Source organism: Notamacropus eugenii, chromosome 4 (genome assembly GCF_028372415.1).
Source record: "Notamacropus eugenii isolate mMacEug1 chromosome 4, mMacEug1.pri_v2, whole genome shotgun sequence".
Taxonomy (NCBI): Eukaryota; Metazoa; Chordata; class Mammalia; order Diprotodontia; family Macropodidae; genus Notamacropus; species Notamacropus eugenii.
In genome coordinates this window covers 43,964,870-43,986,142 of record NC_092875.1, presented here as the reverse complement: position 1 = coordinate 43,986,142, position 21,273 = coordinate 43,964,870, and positions in this window count along the sequence as shown.

Below are 21,273 nucleotides of genomic sequence, written 5' to 3'. Positions count from 1 at the left end.
GAGCAAAATGGCATCTGTATGTTGGGATCAAAGTACGGTATGTCCACTGTGGCTGATCAGACCAATACAAGCTTGGAATGCTCCACCATAGGTGGGGCACAAATCATCTAGGTGAACATTTAGGGTGGAGATGTCTTTAAATTTATACATCTGGAATATAGTAAGTGCTCAATAAATGTTTGATTGAGTAATCGAATATGACTAAATTCCCAAGACTTAACTACTAAATTAAAAATGGACTGATATCTGCATTTGGTAGAAGGAGTTCCCATGCTGCTGGGAGTTGCGTCTGCTGATGAAATCAAAAGAGATTTGCATATTGTCATAATGATATTAATAAAGCTAACCTGCAATGAAACTGTTTAGACTAACCATATATGGAATACATCAGTGGCTCCCTTTGAAAAAGGACCTAAACATTCCCCAGCTAGCAGACATTCTGTTCTAAGGACCAGTCCTGGAACATAATAGAAAATAGCACTTGGTTTCCTTCTTTTTGGAAAGGCCTGGCCAAATAGAAGACACAAACAATTACTTCACAATTTTTTTTTAAATTTTGCTGATTCAGATTCAAGAAAGTTTAGTGAAAACCATAAAGTAAAATAAATCTCTGGGCTCAACATTTTTAAAAGTTTGCTTAAGTCGTCCAAGGACTATAGAAGAGGCATTGGTTTAAAAAAAAAAACAAAACCCAATATGGAGGAGGGGAAAACCCAGAGAGCATGACAGAAGAAGAAAAATGGGTCGATTTCAGGAGGGTTTTTTTTTTTAATTTCCATTTTTTCCTCCTCAGCGGTATTTACTTTTCCTTTTTATATTTGAGATTAATGGCAAAGGTATTGCTCATGCAATACAGGATAAAGATAAACAATTTTTTATATGGATGGCATCTTTCTGGACACATGGCCTGATTACGAAAATGTAGTCTGTTTACTTCACTTTGTGGCAAACTGTTGAGACGAGAGAAAAACGTGTATCTGATTCTAAAAGCTCTAGTGCATCTGTGGTCACCCCTTCCTTTTTCCCCCTCCTCTTCCCTGAGCTATTCAGACTACTACCTACCGGTAATAATAATAGCTGTCATTTATATAGAATTTTAAGATTTGCATTTATAGATATATGCATGTATATATATATATATATATACATACAGACCAATACATATATACGTATCTATGTACATATATTTACTCATAGTTATTTGATTATGTATTCAAATAAAAACATTTGAATGTATGTTAATTCATTTGATTCATTGAAATATATATTCATTTGATTATATATACATACATATGTACACACACACACATACATATATGTTACTCTTCACTTGTGTTTGAATTTTCGTGACCCTATTTGGAGTTTTTTTGGAAAAGATTCTAGAGTGGGTGGACATTTCCTCCATCTCATTTGAAGAACTGAGGCAAACAGGATTAAGTGACTTGCCCAGGGTCACACAGCTAAGTGTGTGAGGTCAGATTTGAAATCAGGTCTTCCCGACTCCAAGCCAAGTGAGCTATCCATTGTTCCACTTAACTGCTATCTCTCTAAGTATTTCTATGTATACATGTATGCATGCATATAAATGATATATACATATTAATATATGCTTGTACATGTATGTGCATATATATACATATGTATATGTGCATGTGTACCTATATGTATATTTATTTAATCCTCACAACAACCCTGGGAGGTAAGTGCTATTATTATCCCCATTAATAACCTACTCTCTACGGTGGGAAAAAAAAATGCTCCCATAACAGATTTTTAAGTTTACTCTCATTATTAATCTTTTCTCCATCACTTTCTTAGGTCTAGACCACCAATGAAACAAGTCATCAAGTCCAGTTGTATAGTATTTGTCAGTTTCTAAGGAGTAAATGCTCACATTGAAAATTTAAGTCAGTTCTCACCATTCCAGTTAGGTTCAGCCCATCCTTGCTCCCATTCCACCTTTATATAGATGTTATTAGGCAATGGCACAGCTTCCTCTATTCCAACTTCCATCCCTTGTTCCTAGCTCTGCTCTCTGGGACCTAGCCAAGCAAGACTAACCCTACCTTCCAGGTGAAGACAGCTACCATCCCTCCAACCCCATACCCCTAATCTTCTCTTTCCTAGGCTAAATAGCTGAAGTTCTCTCAGCTTCATATGTCATAGACATGAGGATATTTATCAATACAAGGTCTTGCATGTAGGAAACCTTTAATAAAGGCTCATGGAAAGAAGATGAATTCATTTTCTAGAAGAAAATCAAATGGTTCTGTTATTTGGATACACATTTTACTTTGTGAGCCCACCAAGGTGAAGACTTGGGTCTTAGGAACAATGACTTCAAAAGGACAGCTGAGATCAGTCACAGGATCATGAGAACAAGGGACCTCAAGGATCAATTAGTCCCCTCATTTACAGACGAGAAAACCAAGTCTGAGGGTAATGAGGTGACTTGCCCAAGGTGACCTAGGTAGTAAACATCATAGAAAGGATGAAAACCCAGGTCTTCTGATTCCAGAAAAATTGGCTTTGAGGTCAACTGAATCAATTGAAAGGCTATCCAGAGACTCTTTTTTATTGAACCATGTTGGTTTTTCATTTAAGGGTTTTGTCTCCCCGAAGCATTATCTGGATGAAAGAGAGGATGCATTTTTACTTCTTATCATTTGTAATCTTGATATGATGCTTTTTTAAGCCTCTTATCACTTGTAATGGGGGGCAGTGGGGTTACCCTCCTGTTCTTTATAATCATGATGTAGATACTTGTCATCAACCTTCCTCCTTGTGCTCCTACTCGTAATGAGACTTTTCTTCTGGTTTCTTTCAGACTTGGGAATTACAAAGCACTTTGCAAAAGATTAGTGGAGTGGCACCATGGACTTCCAGTAGGTTAAAAAGCAGAAACAACTTCCTAGAAATGGAAAAGTGAGATCCAGAAAGGGGGTGATTTTCCCCCAAAAAATGCAGGCTAAAGCAGTGATCATATCCAAAAAACCACCTCCATGAGCCAAATGCATTTGTTAAGTTTGTCTCATTCTTGGCATCCACCTCCCTATCACTCCAAATAAAACCTAAGTTTTGTCTTGCTTGAATGGCTAGATTTCCCAGGAGAGCTAGGGAATCCTGCTAAGTGAGGGAGACCTAGAATTTGACCTTTAGAATTTTCATGTGCCTTCATTTGAGTTCATGAATTCTGAAAACTCATTCCCTAATGGTAAAAGTTACTAGTGAAAGAAGGCCAAGAAAACTGGTTTCTTTATAGCTAGGGACCTAAAAACATCATAAAAACTTAAAAATAAATATTTCATTAAAAGAAAGAAAGGTAGGGAGACAGAGAGAGGGAGAAGGTGAAGGAAGGAATTTAAAATTGTGGTCTGATTCAGTTCCATACCTATCCAGAAGGTAAAATATTTTACTTTCCTTCACTGTTTCCTTCAGTATTTCCTTTATCTCTTCTTCCTATTCATCCCTTTCATTTATTCCTCCCTTCTTGCCTGTCTCCCATCCTTGCATTCTTCCTTTCATTACTCTCCTCCCCAGATTCATCTCTCTTTCCTTTCTCCCTCCTTTCCTTTCAGTCTTTCCTCCATGCTTCCCTTTCTGCCTGCCTTTCTTTCTTCCCTTCCTTCCTCCCTCCTTCCCTTTATTCCTTCTTTCCTTCCCTGTTTCCCTTTTCCCTCTCTCTTTTCCTTCTTTCTTTCCTTCCTTCCCTCCCTCACTCCTATCATTTTTCTTTCCTTTCCTCTTTCTGTCTTTCCTCCCTTTCTTCCTTCTGTCCTTTTCTTTCTACCTTTCTTTTCTTCCTTTCTTCTTTCCTTCCTTCCTTCTTCCTTTCTCTCTTTTCTCCCTCCCTCCCTTCTATAACTGTTCTTGATCTAAACACACACAGAATTCTTGGGTCATCAAAGGAAAAAGAGATTAGGATCAGCCCTAGTACAAAAAAAATCTTGCTAAGTGGGTGTTAAAACCTATTGTTTCTGCACTGGGACAGTATTGTAAGTTCAGTCAGGGACCCCTAAAATCATCACTCTGGGCCAAAGTTCTGATTGTTCTAACTATTTACGGCTGTTCAAAGGTGGGGGGAGGTGATATTTAGCCTTGAGCCCTCTGAGACAGTTCTGGGCTTCATGCAGGCCAGTTTGGAAAAGTACACAGTCAATGTCCCCTCTGTTCAAGTAAGTGCACACAGCTCAGTGATTTTTACTCAAGCCCCAACCTCCTCAGCTTGAGCTTTGAAATACAGCTTCTGACTAAAAGTACAAAAGCTTTGGGGCTTCTTTCTTCTGAGTGATTTTCAGATTAAAAGCATATATAGGGAAGTAAGTGGAATCTATTAAAATCCATGCACATGAAGTATTCTGAGCATTTCCGGGGAAGATTTTGAAATAAGCCATGGGGAGGATGTACCAAAGGCAGGAGCCGTGAACCGCTGAGGAGGTTTCTGGTCCTTTCCAGATGGAGAGGGAGTTGGGAGCTGCGACACAGAAGCAGTGATCTTAGGAAATAAAATGTCATCTCCCACAATGAATTTTCTAGAAAGAAAATAAAGAGGAAAAAGTCACTGCCTGAGGTTATTGTAACTGCCATGATTCTCCCAAACTGAGAAAGGGCAAAAAGCAAGATTTGGAAGAGAGATTGTGTGAGAAAAAGAAAAAAGCAGATCTCTTTATGGATATCCAGGGATCTTTCTAGAAATTTGAATTCAGAGCGCTAGAGAAGAGACCTGGGTTTGATATCAACTAGTTGAAGCTAGGCAGCTAACTTACCCTCCCAGTCTCAGTTTGGATCAAGAACAGTTATGGAAGGGAGGGAGGGAGAAAAGAGAGAAGGCAAGAAGGAAGGAAGAAAAGAAGGAAGGTAGAAAGAGAGGACAGAAGGAAGAAAGGGGAAAAGAGGAAAGGAAAAAAATGATGGGAGTGAGGGAGGGAAGGAAGGAAAGACAGAGGGAAGAGGGAAACAGGAAAGGAAAGAAGGAATGAAGGGAGGGAGGAAAGAAAGGCAGGCAGAAAGGGAAGCATGGAGAAAGGACTGAAAGGAAAGGATCCTTGATAAAAGAGAAAGTGTAATAGATCACAATCTACTTCACAATGTTTCTTCAGTTAATCAATCACCAAACATTTATTAAGCACCTTGTCCCAGGCATTGTACTGGGGATACAAAGGCAAAAATGAAATCCATCCATCCCTGCCATCAAAGAGCTTATAATCTCAGCAGGGGAAGCAACATGTTCAAATACAAATGTGTGTGTGTGTAGGTAGATAGATGATAAACAGACAATTCAACTCAATAAACTTTTGTCAGGTACCTACTATGTGCTGGGCACTGTTCTCAGTGCTAGGGATACAAAGAGGCATAAGACAGCTCTGCCTTCAAAAATCTAGAATTATTCCTCACTTTCTACAAGCAGGGTATTATCATCTACATCTCTGAGATTATTGATATTTCTCTCAGCAACCTTAATTCTGTCAACTAGGATAGTGAGGACATTGGCATAACTGGAACTTCTTTAGACTGGAGAAAAAACTTGGGAATGGCTAGACGGCACAGTGAATAGAGCGCCAACTCTGGAGTCAGGAGGATCTGAGTTCAAATTCGGACTCAGACACTTTGACACTTCCTAGCTCTGTGACGTTGGGCAAGTCGCTTAACTCCAATTGCCTTGCCATCCCCCCCTCCCAAAAAAATGAAGAGTGGGAGGATTTTGAAATATGTGAAGGGCTATGAAGCAAAATAATAATAATAATAATAATAGACTAGCTCTCTTGGTCACAGAAGAAAGAAGCAGGTGGAAGGAATAGACTGTTAGTGAGGGCTTATTTAGACTCAAATAAGGAAAACCATTTCCAGAATTAGTGTTAACCTAAAAGTGAAATGAGCTCCTCAGAAGATAACGTTTCCCCTTTCACTGGGGCAACTAGGTAGCACAGTGGATCAAAAACTGGGTCTGAAGTCAGAAAGATCTGAGTTCAAATGCAGTCTCAGACATTTACCAACTGTGTGACCCAGGGCAAGTTACTTTAACCTCTGTCTGTCTCAGTTTCCCCAACTGTAAAATGGGAATAATAATAGCACCTCTTCCAAGGGGTGTTGTGAGGATCAAAGGAGATAATAATTTAAAGCCCTTAGCTCAATATACATGTTACCTAATAGTGGGGCAACTAGGTGGCACAATGGGCAGAGAGCTGACCCTGGAGTCAGGAGGACCTTAGTTCAAATCTAGACTCAGATGCTTACTAACTGTGTGACCCAAGGGGCAAGTCACTTAACTCTATTTCCTCCTCTGCAAAATGAGCTGGAAAAGAAAATAATAAATCATTCCAGTATCTTTACCCAGAAAACCCCAAATAGGGTCACACAGAGTCAGACAGCACTGAAACAATATAACATGAGGAGTAATGGTAATAATAGAGGTGGTGGCAGTGGTGATGTTAGTAGTAATTGTTGTTGTAGTACCAGTACTACCAGTAATAGTCATTCTAGAGAGTGGATTCTTGGTCAAATTTATGGTGAACTAGACGGTCTCTCAGATCCCTTGTAACTCTGAGAATCTGTGACACTGGTGAAGAAGACAAAGACAAATAATAAGATGAAGAAAGAGGAGGAGGAAGAGGAGGAGGAGGAGGAGGAGGAGGAGGAGGAGAAGAAGAAGAAGAAGAAGAAGAAGAAGAAGAAGAAGAAGAAGAAGAAAGAGGAGGAGGAGGAGGAGGAGAAGAAGAAGAAGAAGAAGAAGAAGAAGAAGAAGAAGAAGAAGAAAGAGGAGGAGGAGGAGGAGAAGAAGAAGAAGAAAAAGAAGAGGAAGAAGAAGAAGAAAGAGGAGGAGGAGGAGAAGAAGAAGAAGAAAAAGAAGAAGAAAAAGAAGAAGAAGAAGAAGAAGAAGAAGAAGAAGAAAGAGAAGAGGAGGAGGAGGCATTAAGGTGAATTTAAGGTTTGCAAAGAATTTTACACATTTATCTCATTTGATGCTCTCAGCAACAGTGTGAGGTAAGTGTTGTTATCATCATTGTACAGTTGGAGAAACTAAGGCTCAGAACAGTTATGTGACTTTCCCAGGGTCACGCAGCTTTTAAGTATTTGAGGCAGCATTTGAATTCAGGTCTGCCTGACTTCAATCCCAGCTGACTTGAAGGATTCACTCCCTTTTAAGTGGCTTAATTTTGCACTTTCTTCTCTCCAATTCCACAAACATTTATTTACTTGTCCAGAGTGAAAGTCAGTTCCAAATAGTACACTATCACCAGAGAATGGGGCCAAGGGCTTCTTTTAAATAACGCCTTCTGCCAGGTAGGAGGCAAGAAGAAAGAACAGAATTTCAAACTTGGCCGATCTGTCTTTTAAAAGGAGAAAGGAAAAGAAAATACCAGCAACATAAAGTGTACCACAAAATCTGGTGATATTTAAATAAGATTTAAATTCATTCTGCATTTAAACGAAAAATGAGAAGTGGTCTTAAATTCACATAAATTCAGGATTATGCCAACCAGAGTCGGAAATATTAAGTGAGCCCAAGTAATGGAAGAAAGAATGGCAGGTAATGGGTTCAGAAAAGGACTTTGACTTTTAATAGATCGTTTCTCCAAACCATCAGCATTGTAAAGCGGTAGTTAAATTATTTGACATGTCCATTTACTCATATTTTAACTAAAAGTAATGAATGAGCTTTATCAGCTTACCTAGGCAACCAGTGCTCCAGAACCAATTCTCAGAGCTGAAATCTGAAGGAGTGAGTTACTTTCTGGCAGAGATGAAAATGGCAATAGGGAACACGGGAAGTAGAGATCTGCTTCTTTTGACCACTGGGACTCTGCATAATGTTATTAGACCCTCTTTTTATTCCACCTTTTTTTTTTTAAAGCTGTCAGGGTTAAGTGACTTGCCCAGGGTCACACAGCTAGTAAGTGTCTGAGTCTACATCTGAACTCAGGTCCTCCTGACTCCAGGGCCAGCACTCTATCCACTCTGCCACCTAGCTGCCCGATATTCACTTTCTACAGTAATAGGTAAACTCCTTGAGGGCAGGGACATTTTGCTTTTCCTTTTGTATCTCCAGAATTTAGCCCAGTGTCTGGTGCAGCATGAGATCATAGCTCTAGACCTAGATATAACTATGAGAGGCTCTCTAGTCCAACTCTCTCAATTTAGAAGAGGAAAGTGAATTCCAGAAGTGATTTTCCAAAGGTCACAGAGGGGAAATTTAATTCATTTCATAGCTTGTACAGGACGGAGAAAGAATTGGAAAGGAACTCAAAAGTCAATAAATTATTTCATTTTACAGATAAGAAAACTGAGGCTGAGGAAGGAGAAGAGACTGACCCAAGGTCACACAAGGAGTAAGCATAGGGATTGGGGAGTAGAGGCAAGGATTGAACTCCAGTGCCACTGCTTCTTAATAGCTATCATTTCTATTTTCTTTAAGTTTTACAAACAACTTTGCAAATATAATCTCATTTAATTCTCACAATGCCAGGAACTAGGTGCTATTTTATTATCTCTATTTTACAGATGAAAAAACTGAGACAGATAGAAGTTAATAGACTTGCCCAAGTTCAAACAACCAGTAAATTTCTGAGACTAGATTCGTACTCAGGTCTCCCTGATTCCAGGTCCAGCATTTTTTCCATTGCACCACCTAGATGTCAATAAAGAATATTTTGGGATGTTACCTAAGGATTAACTGTATATCTAAAGCATGTGAAAAATAGGAATAGCCCTAAATTTGGAATCAGGTGATCTTGGCTAGGAACCCACTTGGATCTTACATTTCCTAAGTGGGTGCACCTAGGCAAACCCCTTTACTTCTCTGAACTCTTTTGTGGTTCAGTCGTTTAGTCATGTTTGACTCCTCATGATCCAATGGACACCATGGCCCTTCTATCCACCACTGTCTCCTAAAGACTGTCCAAGCTCATGTTCATTGTTTCCATGACAGTATCCATCCATCTCATCCTCTGCCAACCCCTTCTCCTTTTGCCATCAACCTTTCTCAACATCAAAGTCTTTCCCATTGGGTCCCATCTTCTCATTATATATCTTCTCATATACATATTTAAGCTTCAACTTCAGTATTGGACCTTCCAATGAATAGCCTGAATTAATTTCTTTAAGTATTAACTGATTTTGATCTCTTTGCTGTCCAAGAGTCTTTCAAAAGCTTCTCCAGCACCACAATTTGAAAGTATCAGCTCTGCGGTGCTCAGTCATGCATTGTTACTGGAAAAACCATAGTTCAGACTATACAGACCTTTGTCAATAAGGCTGTGTCTCTGCTTTTTAGTTTGCTGCCCATATTTGTCATATCTTTCTAGTCAATTAATCTGTAAATTGAGGAGAGTCATATACACTCCACCTAACTAACAGGCTGTTGTGAAGAAAGTTTTGTAAACCTTAAAAGTTCTGACAAGTTCTTGTATTGTGTCTTCTCTTAATCATTAGACTGTCAATTTCATAAAGTCAGGGACCATTTCTCATCATTTTTGCATCCCCCACATAACCCAGTTTTGCCTTCTGGAGGGTGTAATGAGCCTCTCTGTAAATCTAGCATGTTTATACAGCTTTGGACCCAGGGTGACTCTTCTTGTTCCAGGAGGTCATGAGTGAATACTTAAATATCTCTGAAGTAGGAGGTATTGAAGGACTTGGGGTGGGGAGTATACACATGACACACTTCAAAGTTTCATTGGCATTATTATTAGCATTTTTTCCATTCCTTTCTTAAGCCTAGCTGATCAACAAAACTAGGTCAAGTCCTGATTTGTAGCATTTGCTGATTTCCATGGCTTCAGTGCTCACAATGAACATTTAACAATTGGCTCTTACTAGCTGATGCCAGTATTCCTGCATTCTGGAGAAGTGTAGGAGAAAGTAGAGGAAGGAAATCACTTCCAGTTGCTGAATTGGGGAGATTCTCTTTACTATCACTGCCAGGTGTAATCATTTTAGTTTTCCTTTCTTTCCTGTAGAGGCAAAACAGGACAGGAAAAGGAATATTGGACATGACGTAAGGAAACCTCTTTTAGAATCCCCACTCTGTCGTTTCCCATTGATGTGACCTTTGGTAAACTAATATCCCTGGACCTCAGATTTCTCACTAGTAAAATGATGAAGTTGAGCTAACTGACCTCAAATGTCCATTCCAACTCTAAATCTGCGGTTCTAGGATACTGAAAAACCAGCCTTCATAGCATTGTTGTAGCCACTCTCCTACAGGCATCAAGTGTTTTTCTCATTTTTCTCATTTGTGAGTGAATATGATCTCATCCTACATATCCTGGCTACTTCTGGAAAGCATCCAGTCCCACCTCTATCAAAATCAGTCTTGTGGTCTATAACCATCCCTAAAAAGTAGCCAGCCAAGCCCTGACTGAAAAGTTGAAGTGCTAAGTACATCAGTACCTTCACCTAATCCTCTATTAATGTAGCTTGAAATTACTGGCCTTCAGGGATGCCATGGCTCACTGTCAACTAATATTGAGGTTGCAGTCCACTTATACCCCCACATCTTTGTCAGATGAGATGCTATCACCATTATCGCTGTAATACAAACAGGATTGTAGGAATCTCCTCCATTGCCCAATCTCAAGCATGCCCACACTGGTAGTAAATCAAGCCACAGATAAACAATGATTTCTGTGACTTAAAATTTAACTAGGCTGCTCTTGGTTTCAGAATGTGCAGCTACCGCTACATGAGTCTGTGTGGTAGGAACTGATGAGAAAGTAGGATGAGCACTAGGCTGAATGAGAGAACCAAAGTGTTTTCTTAAAAAATTAAACTGTGAGGCTTTTGTAGAGGAGTAGAGTGGATCTATTTTGGGTAATGTGAATGGTTCAATAGATCAGAAATCTGGTGTTATGTTGTAAAGCTATGGGAGACTGCCAAGCACAGAATGAGAAGACAAGATCCCATCCCCAAAGTCTCTCCCTCTGCCCCACAAGTCTTCAAGGACAGTAATGCACCTGGCCTCAATCATGATGGATCCCATACATGTAATGCTTAGTGGCAACTGTCCTTGATGTCAAAGAGCTGGCTTCAAATCCAACTGATGACACTAGTTGCGCAATCTTAGGCAGGTGGCTTAACCTCTGTATGCCTCAGGAAACTCCCTAGAGCATATCTAATCAGTGGAAGATGGACTGCTATCTATGTTGGTGGACTATTTCCTGTACTGAGAGTTCTCCAAACTGATGGGCTCAAATTCCCTTCACATATGTAGGTTGTCATTCAGTTGTTTCAGTTATGTCTGACTCTCCATGACCCCAATTTGGGATTTTCTTGGAAGAGATGCTGGAGTGGTTTGCCATTTCTTTCTCTAGCCCATTTTACAGATGAGGAAACCAAGGCAATCAGGGTTAAATGACTTTCCCAGGGTCACATGGCTAGGAAGTGTCTGAGGTCAGATTTGAACTCAGGAGGAAGTATACCATGTATATGTGTGTGTATGTATATATATATATATATATGTGTGTGTGTATGTATGTGTGTTTATGTCTATGCATGTATATAGGTACATGTGTACATGTGTGTATGTAGGTATATATATGTATATACCCACATATACGTACATTTATGTGGGTGTTGGTATACAGAGCATTTTAAAATTTGTAGAAAGCTTATATTCATTGCCTGCTAGTGCTAGCTCCCATGAAGTTACCTGCAGAGAGAAAGATATATATTTCATATATAATGTTTATACAGTATATACTTATATATAAATTACATATTTATAATATTCCATACAATGTCTATATAGATAATATATTTTACATTTAAATTATATATTTATATATAAATTATGCATATATCATATTACATATCACATATGCATAGATAAATAATTATGCGTATATTATATTTTATATTGTATGTGCATAGATAAATAATTATGCATATATTATATGCACACACATATATATTTGTATGCAAGGATATGCTGGTAAACATTTAGCAACTGACTTTGCAAAAGCAAAAAAAATGCAAGCATGAAACACTTTTAAGTTTAATTTTCATCATCAATATTTTCTCCATCACTTCTTTAAGTCTATGCAATCAAAACAACAATAAATCAAGCTTTGATTCATAGCATTTGTCAATTTCCAAGATGTGAATACTCATATTAAAAATCTAGCAAGCAGCTCTGGGGAGTAGAAGCTGGCTTGAGCAAACTTCTGCTTTTAGCTGTACGTGTTGCCTTCCCCAATACAATGTAAGCCCCTTGAAGGCAAGGATTATTCTGGTTTGTTCTTGTATCCTCTCCCCAAAAAAGAGTACAGTGTTGGTTGATAATAAATACATTTTGCCTGACTGACAGGCAAAAATCTTTACAGGGGTACAATTATTTCTAGGATTAGGGACTGAACCTAGGGCTTCTTTGGTCTAGGGAACTCTCTGGTAAGACAATGCAGATCAGCAGCTGCTCTGCAAATTATAGTCTTAAAACAACTATGAGGACACTGAGAAAGGCAAGTTCAAATCTCACCTCAGATACTTACTAGTTGTGTCAATCTGGGCAAGTCATTGAATGTGTTTGCCTCGGTTTCCCCATCTGTAAAATGGGAAAATCATAGACTGTACCTCCAGGGTTTTTTTTTGGGATCAAATGAGATAACATTTTACAGTGCTTTGCAAACTTTAGGGCACTTTCTAGTGCTATAATCATCATCATCATCAGTAACTTGCCTAGAATTATACATTCAGTATGTGTCAGAAATAGGTTTTGAACCCAAGCCTCCTCTCCTTCATTCTTCCCTGTGCTCAACTCCTGATTCTCCAGACTTCTTTCCTCACAATGGCCTTCTCACCCTGGAAGATCCATCCACTCCTGAAGCCCCTTCCCCTGATTAGTCAGTTCCTCTCAGAACTTTTGGAAGAGCCCAGGTGAGACATGTCTCCACTTTCATTCCTCTCCAAACTTTGCTCCTCACTCTCTGAACTCTTTTCTCCCCTATCTGATACTTTCCCCCATACTTCCTTTTTGGGTTATCTTCTCTCTTTAGAAGGTAAGCTCCTTGAGGGCAGGCTATCCTTTTTGTTTATGTTTCTATTTCCTACTCTTAGCAGAGGGCATCTAGATGGGACCATAGCACATAGAACATCTAGTCTGGAGTCAGGAAGACCCATCTTCTTGAGTTCAAATTTGATCTCAGACTCTCACTAGCTGAGAGACTCTGGGCAAGTCACTTAACCTTGTTTATCTCAGTTTCCTCATCTGTAAAATGAACTGGAGAAGGAAATGCAAACTATTCCAAGTGTCTTTGCCAAATAGGGTCATGGAGGGTTAGATATGACTGAAAATAACAGAACAACAAATTCTTAGTGTGGGGCTTAGGCACAGTACATATGTTTGCTGACTTGTGATTGACTTTCTGGTTTCAAAGGGGATTCTGTCCATTAAACCACACTACCTGTCACTACTATTATCCACACTTAACAATGGAAGAAACAGAAGCTGTCAGGGGTTAATAATTTATCTGTGGTCCAAGTAAGTGCCAGGGCTGGGGCTTGAGATCAGGAGGTAAATTTCAAGGTTCATCTCCCAAAATACTAAGAAATCCTTATATCTCTATGAAACTTGGAGTTTTTGAACATGTTTACCTCACAACCTCTTTGTGAGATTGAGAGCATGGGGCTTTTTCTCTCCATTTTACAGATGAGAACATCAAGGCTGAAAGAGCTAAAATGATACGGCTACAGTCAGGCAGCTAGGAGCTTTCAGAGCAGGGATTCAATCTCAGCCTTTCTGAGTCTGATTCCATTTATTCTTTCCACTGCTCCCCAGTCTCTAAAGAAATCTTTCTACAATAGCTGTATTCACTTCTGGTTACTACTTTAAAAGCAAACCCTCAGTGTTCTTTGACTCAATTTGTATTGAATAAGTCATCCATTTGTCTTTAGTGCTCTGTTAGAGGTCTTGGATTATAGGTGTGTGTGTGTGTGTGTGTGTGTGTGTGTGTGTGTGTGTGTTTGTGTTCTTTCTCTATTTCAGAAGCATAACTAGGAATTTTTTCACCAGGGGCAGAACTTTGCTGCTACCGCTGCTGCTGTCTGTCCTTTCTTCTGGACGAGGACCATGACATTAGGATGGTGATGCCATGACTTGAAAGTGGGTTGGATTTAAGTGAGAGAGGGCTGTGCAAAGTCACCAACCTCACTTTCTGCTCTGGAGTCATCTGGTTCCAGTGGCAAGATGTAGATAGATCAGGATAACTGGAGATGGCCCCCACCAGGCGCAGTCAATTAACTAAAAATGGTGGGGAGTTGAACAGGGCAAAGCCATCATCGATGACAATCTTACGGCTTATTCAGCCCATTTGGGAAAAGGCAGTCCTTTGCTCCCGTGGAGATTTGGGGAGAGAAATGGACCCCCATATAAGGGCACAGGCAATATGCTCCTGGATGCGGTAGCCCAGAGACAGTTAAAATTGAGTTCACACCAGGAATCATGAACTAATATGGAGAAGGTAGTGTCCAGACTGCCACGGGAAAGAAATACCTTGTCCCCTGGGATATTTTTACCATGGGGCAAAGTCTAAGTTTTTCTAGGTATTCAAGTGGATTGAGCACTGGTCCTGGAGTGAAGAAGATCTGAATTCAGTTCTGGCCCCAGACTCTTACTATCAGTGAGACCTTGGGCAAGTCACCTACAGCCTCCTCACCTCACTCTGCCCCTGTAGCCCTTTTCTCTGATTGGTCAGATTCCTTTTTTTTAATCATTGATTTTAGACTTAAATACAAAAAGCTAAAAACACAATAAAAAAAGAAAAAAACACATTATAAACTTAAATATTGAAATTTAAATACAAAATAAGAAAAGATTTTAAAAAGCATGTCATGTGAACAGCAGAATGTAACAAAGGATTCAAAATATATAGCCATAAATTTCCATTTTAAGAAAGACTATATAATACAGGGTATGTGCGTGTTCAGAGCTGTCTATTTTTTCTGTATTTCCTTGCAAGTTTTCTTTTGTTCCCTGCTGTGCACTTTTTATTTTGTTCTTTTTCCCCCTTCCTCCCCACCCCCACCCCCAAAGGCTGAAATTAAGTACAAATATATATACATATATATACATATATGTATATATATTTACCTACACATATACATATACACACATACATACATATATAGACATGTATTTCCCTAACAAATTCTACTCTAGATCTTTGTTTTTAAATTTCTGCATATCTCTTATTAGTAATCCCTCCTGACCCCTCTATTTTACTTCTACCTACTACCTTGTCCTCCAAGGGCAGCTAGGTGGTGCAGTGGATAGAGTACCAGTGCAGGAGTCAGGAGGACCTGAGTTCAAATCTCACCTCAGACACTTGATACTCACTAGCTGACCTTGGGCAAGTCATTTAACCCCAATTGCCTCATCCTGGGTCATCTCCAGTCATCCTGATGAATATCTGGTCACTGAATTCAGATGGTTCTGGAGGAGAAGTGAGGCTGGTGACCTGCACAGCCCTCCCCTCACTCAAAACAAAGACAAGTGCAAGTCATGTCATTATTTCTCTAATGGCATGGTCTTCTTCGGCAACGAAGGACGAATACACACACCTTGTCCTCCTATTACTTAACCTACCCCCTCCCAGGGATCCTCCCATTCCCATTAATCTAAACACCCTTCTATATGTCCCCCCTAATCTATCCCCTCCCCTCTAGAGATCCCTCCCTTAGCCTTGACTGGTCAGATTCTTAAGGAAAATGTTCAGGTTAGTCATGTCCTCATTCTCCTCAAGGCTCCCCTCCTGACTCTGGACTTTTCCCAGCAAGTTTCCATGTGGGTATCTTCTCTTTCCTCACTCCCCACTTTTCAGTCTCCCTTTATGTATTACCTTCCCCAGCTAGAATGAAGCTCCTTGAGAGAAGGGGCTATGTTTCTTTTTATTTTACTTGTATCTCTAGAACTTAGCATGGTGTTCAGCACAGAATAAGCATCTAATAAGTTCTTGATCACTTGACTTAGCCTCTATCAGCCTCAGTTTTCTCATCTGCAAAATAGGGATATGCATATATGCCAGGATTGTTGTGAAGATAAAATGAATTAATGTTTGTAAATACTTCACAAAACTTAATGTACTATATTAATGCTAGCCATTATAATTATTATTTACCTGCCCTCGCTACTGTTCTGCTGCAGTTAGACAGAGTGCTTTAAGGGAGGAACTGCTCCAGATTTCTCTAGTGTTCTTTTCCCAAAGTTATGCACAAGCTAATTCTTCACTTTTAGGAACAACCATATGTTTCTATTTCACTTTTCCCTTAATCACTGGGAAAGATTGGCCCCGTTTCATTTGCTCTCATTACTTAATAACAAATCTGGATTAGCTGAGATAATGTCTAATAATAGTCATATAATTTCTGGGCCCAAGGGCTTGAGTTTTGGCTCATTTCGAGGGTCTCCCTGAAAGAGTAGAGTAGAAAGAGAATTAATGTAAAATATGAATCAGGAACGAGACAGAAACTCCTTTCCTTTCCACAAAAGAAATGCTGAGAGACACAAAAGACCCACAGCATGCACTGACAAACTTTAAGCAATCAGTGCTAGAACTCCTTATAATCTACTGGGATGTTGAGTCATAAATGCCAGGAAATGAAGCAATTTGTGGGGCTACTGAATAGGCATCCCACATGTCACCTTGGCTTGGCACTGTTCTTCTCCCAGCAGCTGTCTTCTGGCCAGCCTTGCCAAGGATTGAGTTCATCTTCCTCGTGGTAGTCACCTTCTCCAAGAAAGGCTAGAATAGTTGTCAGGATCTCCTCTCCATGACTTAAGGACTTATCCTAGGCCATCTCCAGTCATCCTGATGAATATCTAGTTACTGAATCCAGATGGCTCAGGAGGAGAAAGTGAGGCTGATGACCTTGCACAGCCCTCCCACTCAAAACAAAGCCAAGTGCAAGTCATGTCATCATTTCCCTGATGGCATGGTCCTCTTCAAAAATGAAGGACAAACACAACAACAACCAAGGACCCAGAATCACCAAAACTCTTGAACTTTCAAGGGGACCTCCACAGCTGGACATATCTATCTCAGGATTTAAGCTCATTCACCTAAGATCAGGAAACAGAGAAAAGACATCCCACTATCAAGAATCAGAATGACTTAGGCAGGACATGGGCTTTAGCCACCATGCATTCATGGCCACACGGTTGTCCAGAGCAGCAGAGAAGTTCAGTTGCCTTTCTCTCACTCATCAAAAGAAGCAACTTAACCCACAGTCGAGAAGCAGCCCAGAGAGAAGATACCCCCCCCCCCTTTCAAAGGCTACTGTATCATCAGTCCTTCCTACTCAGTGGCCAATAAGAGGGTTATTTTGTCATCTCAAAGGCAAATGAGCACTTAGTTACACTTGGCTGACAGGAAGCAGCCAAGCGAGAAACTTTTCATTCTAAAAGCACCCAGGTTCTGAGCCAGCACACCTGGCCAGAATTAGAAAGAACAGCTTTAGAACATGACCTTTTCAAACCCCTGTTAAAAATGCAAGGTGGTTTGTAGTCTTTAAAGGGGCATCAAAATGCTATCCTCATCATCACCATCATCAAAAAACCATCAATTAAACTAAATAATGATGGAGTTTTTAAGTCATATCAAGCTAATTACTTCATGCCTCTTCACCATTTGTATCCAATAATGGAATTTTCTACTCCTTACCTAGGTAAATGGTCATGCACTCTTATTCATGGAAAGGTACGATTTGAATTTCTTCTCTCTCACATGCTAGCACCATGGCTTTGAACAAGTCACTTTTCCTCAATGTGCCTCAGTTTCTTCATTTACAAAATGGGGGAGAATAAGTCCTGCCCTGCTTATATCTCGTAGAACATATGGGCATATGGATTTTGTAAACTCTCCAGGACTAACCATGACAGGAAGCAGGGCATTGTGACTAAAGATCTGGGGCCTCAATGCCCAGAAACACAGGCTCAAATACTGCCTGTGACACACACTGGCTATGTGACCTTGGGCAAATCACTTAGTGTCTTGTTGCTCTAGGCAACTCTATGAGACTCTAAGGTGAGGACCTACATTAGCAGAGGGAATGTTTGTTTTGCTTTGCTTTGTTTATATCCAGACATTCACTCTGGCAGTGAAATAGAGATCCCCAGGTTGTATCCTATCCTTAAGGCACCAAACAATAAGTAAGAGATTATCTGATCTGAGTTCACGCACATAGAACTTTGAGGAGAAAGGATGTGAAGAAATGAATTTACTGAAGCATCCAGTTTTCCTGGACACTGGTTATTATCTAGAAGCTTATCCAGATTCCAGTTTGGCTGACTGGCTGGTTAGTCTGAAGTAGGTCTGTTTGGGTAGACACAGACTGAATTGGAAAGAAAAGAATGAAGCAAATTCAACTGAACATTTATTAAGCCTTTGCTCTATTCCAGAGACAGCTAGGTGGTGTAGTGGATAGTGCTCCAGGCTTGGAGACAGGAAGACCCAAGTTCAAATTCAACCTCCGACACTTACTAGCTGTGTGACCCTGGACAAATCACTTATTAATGTTTGCCTTTGTTTCCTCATCTGTCAAATGAGCTAGAGAAGAAAATTGCAAACCATTCCCGTATCTTTACCAAGAAAGCTGCAAAAAGGGCCATGGCGAGTCAGACCCAACCGAAAAAATGACTAAACAACAAAAAATGTTCCCAGGCACTATTCTAGTTACTAAGGATTCAAAGACAAAAAACGAGACAATCTCTGCCTTCAAGGAACTGACATTCTCTTAGAGATTTTCAGATATGAAAGACACAAATACATAAGAAAACACAAAATACATATGAAAAAATCTCAAGAGGACTTGAGGAAAGACCTCATCTTGTGTGCTGGTGGTGGCACCTAAGTAATGCTTCAGAAGGTGTAGCATGGAGAAATCTAGCCATGCACTGACTTGGAGTCAATCCTCCTGAGCTTGTTTTATTAAGTTTTCCCATCAGGCTTAAGGACTTTTTCTTTTGGCAGGTATTTTAACACTACAAAAATCTCAAACTGATAAATGAGTCTATCTCTGAAATATTATTATTTCTTTTTTTAATTATTGATTTTTTTTTCCTCCATGTATTAAACAACAAAATATTGCCTCCTGTTTCTTTTTTTTACTGGTGCTGCCTCAGCTCGAGAGAGCAGTCTTCCGTGGAATTGCTTCTGAACTTAGTTATTTCCACTTTGTTTTTCATCAAGCTCTCCCAGAGGCTGAGTAGCAATTTTGCTCTTGGAAATAGCCACGAGCAAAAGGAGGTGACATAGCCTGATACTTCGAGGTCTGAGGCCAGAGGGAGAGAGGAAAGACTCTTTTTTGACATCAGAAAATCAGAAACATACCAGTCTTCCTGCTGAAAGCCAGAGGGACAAAAGGGAAAGCACAGTGGCCCTCTTTGGCACTTGGCCTTGCTAAATACTTATTAACGTGTTTATGACCTAAAAGAAAACAGAATGACACTGAAGCATTGTGGTAGTTATAAAAAGTATGACAGATGTGGATTCAGGGAATGTGGATTCAAATCTCTTCTTTGATATTTTCTACCTTGTCTTTAAGTAATTAGCCTTGCTTTTTTGTTGTGTTTTTGTTTGTTTAGAGGGGGGCAGGCAAGACAACTGGGGTTAAGTGACTTGCCCAAGGTCATACAGCTAGTAAGTGTCAAGGGTCTGAAGTCAGATTTGAACTCAGATCCTCCTGACTCCAGGCTGGTGCTCTATCCACTGCACCACCTAGCTGCTCCCTAACCTTGCTTTTTTACCTCAGTTTCCTTAACTGTAAAATGGGGGTAATAACAGCATCTACCTTGTAGGGTTGTTATAAGGATAAAGTGAAATAATAATTTTAGTGTTTAACATAGTTTCTAGCACATAGTAGGTACTATGTAAATGTTAGCTATTGATGATGATAATGGTGAAGAAGGTGATGATGACAGTAGTGGTGATGGTGGTCCTTGACTTTAAATTGCTATTCGGTTTGAAGTTTGGTTGGTTTGAACTATTTTTATCTAAAGGTTATAAAGAGCCATTGAGGTTCCTTGCACAGAGGAGTAACTAACTCTTCATACAGGAAAGAGTAAATGGATGAAAATGCCTATGGTCATTTCTGAATGTGAGTTATGGAACACCACCTTTAGGAAACTGAAAATTAGTATCTCACAGAACAGCTAGGTAGCACAGTGGATAGAGCACTAGTCCTGGAGTTAGGAAAACCTGAGTTTAAATCTGACCTTGAGTACTTACTAGTTAGGTGACCCTGAGCAAGTCACTTAACCCCATTTGCCTCAGTTTCCTCATCTGTAAAATGAATTGGAGAAGGAAATGGCAAATCCCTCCAGTATCTTTTCCAAGAAAATCCCAAAGAGGGTCATGAAGAGTCAGACACGAATAGAATGACTGAACAAGAACAAATATACAAGGAAGGGTTAACCATTCAATGAGCATTCATAAGGCATTTATTATGTGCCAACCTCTGTGATAAGTGTTGGAAATAGAAATACCAGCAGAAAGAAAGATAGTGGAATGTGATGCGGACAAAGGAAAGACCTAGAGATATGTATCACACCTTTAAGTTTCTCAAGGGAAGGGCACTATTTTTCCTTGTATCCCTGGTAACCAGTATATACTTGAATGAATCTGATCTCATGAATACAGACTTTCATCACAACATGTAGATTGCAGCCCATTCAATGCTGCCCATCATGTTGGACTCTTGTTCATGTCTTCCCATAGGCTGACCTTGCTTTCTTTTCACATCATGAGGATACTGGTAGACCATACAGTCCATCCATGGGTTAACTCTTACATAGGGTCAACTCATGTTCTTTTGATCATACAAGGTTAAGTAACTTGACCAGGGACACACAGCTATTAAGTGTCTGAAGCCATATTTGAACTCAGGTCTTCCCTGCTCCAAACCCAGCTCTCTATCCACTGAGCCACCTCACTGCCCTGCCTCCTTTTATTATAGCATGTCTTATATCATGCCACAACCTCAAGTAGAATATAAGCTCCTTGAAGGGAAGAGGTCTATAATTTTTATCCTTGCATCCAAGAATATACTAGGTCCATTAAGAATATATTTTTGGAATTAATTTGAATTGCTATCACTGGATGGCAGATATGGATGGACATCAACACAATGATGTGTCTCTACTGGTGTCATATGAAATGATCACTTAGAAACAACAGAGAAGTAGATCCAAAATAATTCTGCATAGACTAAGTCTGTAAGGGCTAAGAGTAAGATAGATAGATAGATAGATAGATAGATAGATAGATAGATAGATAGATAGATAGA